The sequence below is a fragment of the Terrapene carolina genome, unplaced genomic scaffold (assembly GCF_002925995.2).
Source record: "Terrapene carolina triunguis isolate 2854851 unplaced genomic scaffold, T_m_triunguis-2.0 Scaffold17750, whole genome shotgun sequence".
NCBI lineage: Eukaryota > Metazoa > Chordata > Testudines > Emydidae > Terrapene > Terrapene triunguis.
Genome location: NW_020682101.1, coordinates 1 through 2,962, shown reverse-complemented (window position 1 = coordinate 2,962; position 2,962 = coordinate 1). Strand labels below are relative to the sequence as shown.

Below are 2,962 nucleotides of genomic sequence, written 5' to 3'. Positions count from 1 at the left end.
GGGGACAGGACCACTCCCTGGTCTGATTCTGCTGGCACTGTGCCAGGCCCGCCAGCTGCCAGAAGCCCCTTGGGCTCTGGCAGTGGCAGAGGGGCGTTGGTGAGTCAACTGGTGCCAGGTGAGGTTGCCCAAGTGAGCAAAGCATTTGCCACAGTCAGCACACCTGTAAAGCCGCTCCCCGCTGTGAATGCACTGGTGTATTCTCAGGTATTAGCTCTGTGCAAACTCTTTCTGCATTGGAATGGCCGTTCCTCGATGTGCATGCACTGGTGCTGGGTCAGCTTGTTGGCATTGTTGAACATCTTACCACAGTTGGCACAACGGTACAGCTGCTCCCCGGTATGTGTGCGCGCTGATGTTTGGTCAGCGCACTGGCATTGGTAAAGCTTTTACTGCAATCGTCACAGCGATACGGCCGCTCCCCGGTGTGCATGCGCTGGTGTATTCTGAGGTGTGCAATCTGTACATAGCCCTTTCCGCAGTCCGTGCAGCGATACGGCCGTTCCCCAGTGTGCGTGCGCTGATGTATTCTCAGCTTTGAGCTCTCTGCAAAGCTCTTGCCACAGTCGGTACAGTGGTGCGGCCGCACCCCGGTGTGCATGCGGTGGTGCATTCTCAGGGTTGAGCTCTGTGCAAAGTCTTTGCCACAGTCGGTACAGTGGTGCGGCCGCTCCCCTGTGTGCAGGCGCTCGTGTATTCTCAGTGTTGAGCTCGTTGCAAAGCACCTCCCACAGTCAGTGCAGCAGTACGGCCGCTCCCCGGTATGTGTGCGCTGGTGTATTCTGAGGTGTGCGATCTGTGCGTAGCCCTTGCCACAGTCAGCACAGCGATGCGGCCGTTCCCCGGTGTGCGTGCGCTGGTGTGTTCTCAGCTTTGAGCTCTCTGCAAAGCTCTTGCCACAGTCAGTGCAGCGGTGCGGCCGCTCCCCAGTGTGTGCGCGCTGGTGTCTTCTCAGGTGTGCAAGCTGTGCAAAGCCCTTGCCACAGTCAGCGCAGCAGTGCGGCCGCTCCCCAGTGTGTGTACGCTGATGTCTACTCAGATTTGAGCTCGATGCAAAGCCCTTGCCACACTCAGCACAGCAGTGCGGCCGCTCCCCAGTGTGCGTGTGCTGGTGTGATCTCAGATCTGAGATCTGCGCAAAGGCCTTTCCACAGTCAGCACAGCGATATGGCCGCTCCCCAGTATGCGTGCGCTGATGTACTCTCAGCTTTGAGCTGTGTGCAAAACCCTTGTTACAATCAGCACAGTGATACGGCTGCTCCCTGATGCACATGCGCTGATTCTGGGTCAGTGTGCTGGCACTGTTGAACCTCTGACCAGAGTTGGCACAGCGGAACGGCTGCTCCCCGGTGTGCGTGCGCTGGTGCTGTTTCAGTGCAGAGGGGTTGCTGAACCTCTTGCTGCAGTCGATGCACTGGTGGGGACGCCGGCCCATGGGGAGTCTCTGGCTGAGTCTACCCAGGAGATGGACGGTATGCAGCATATTGATCCCCGTGTGGGCTGTGGGATCCTGCTCTCCCTCTGTGCTCTCCCCACGTTCAGACTGTCCCCTCGTTTCTCCCAGGATCCCATGCCCTGCTGGAGAGAGCAGAGGCCATTCCGGTATTAGCTCATCATTAGGGCTGCAGGTTTGTCAAGGAAGGAAAAATGTCACAGACGGAGCGATTTCCCCACTTCTCAGTGACTATTTTGGGGATGTGAACCTCTGCCTGCAATGGCGGCTCCTGTCCCCCAGGGCTGGGCCCAACGCCTCGCTCCGGGCACTGAGACCTGGCCTGTCGGGTTACAGCGCTGCTCAGATTTGGCCCCCGGCCCCAGTCATGATGGTGGGGGAAAGGGCCAAACTTCAGTGAAGGGCATTGCCACCCACATCCACTCTAGCCCACCCCAACTGTTAGGATACAGATATGCAGGCCTGCCTGTAAAGGCCTATACTTAAGGAATTTAGGTAAATGTTTATCATTTAGCTGGTTATAGAGGTATAAAAGAAAGAATCTGTGTAAGGGCCTTCTCCCCCTGTGACAGTCTGAGGCCCTGTTCTTAAGCGAAGGCCTTTGGTTACGCAGCAGGGGCAGCCATAAGCTGGGAAGTGAACGGTCACATCCTCACATTCCAAACTAGTCACATGGAAATAAGGTGCTATTGGGCTGTTAGGCATTATCAGGACAGGATTGTATTCCTATCAGGGTGGGTGATAATGCCGGGGGGGGGGGGGGGGGGGGGGGGGGAATTTGCCCAGGCCCTGGGCCCCACAGGGGCCACCACAAGAATATAGTATTCTATAGTATTGCAACTTTTTTTATGGATGGGGCCCCCGAAATTGCTTTGCCCCGGGCCCCCTGAATCCTCTGGGCAGCCCTGATGCCTATCACCTCCAGATGAAGATGGTTAAAGAAAACGTAGTTTGATAGCATCCTGTCTGGCAAGAAATCACTTCTCAGTAGTTGTGGTTGTGAAACCCTCATTTCTGTACATTTTATTTTTATGGCCCTCACCTTTCTATTGTTAAACTGTCTGGTTCTCTAATTGTTTCTGTCTACTGTATAATTAATTTTGCTAGGTGTAAGTTAATTAGGGTAGTGGGATATAATTGGTTAGAGAATTATGTTAGGATTGGTTAGATAGATTTCAGTAAAATGATTGGTTAAGGTATAGCTGAGAATATTACTATATAAATTAGGGGCAAACAGGAAGTAAGTTGGGATTCGAAAATAAGGAAAAAGGAACTTGGATTTAAGCTCGCTGGAAGTTCACCCCAATAAACATCGAATTGTTTGCACCTTTGGACTTCGGGTATTGTTGCTCTCTGTTCACGCGAGAAGGACCAGGGAAGTGAGAGGGTGAAGGAATAAGCTCTATAACACCAACCACTCTGCACCACTCCCAGTCATGATGGTGGGGGAAAGGGCCAAACGTCAGTGAAGGGCATTGCCACCCACATCCACTCTAGCCCACCCCAACC

The 2,962-nt window shown here is 53.9% G+C and overlaps 1 pseudogene; it reads right to left on the bottom strand.

Annotated features, from left to right (window-relative positions):
- Nucleotides 1-6: 6 nt before the first annotated feature.
- LOC112123523 lies at nt 7-1,580 on the bottom strand (annotated as a pseudogene).
- Nucleotides 1,581-2,962: the final 1,382 nt, after the last annotated feature.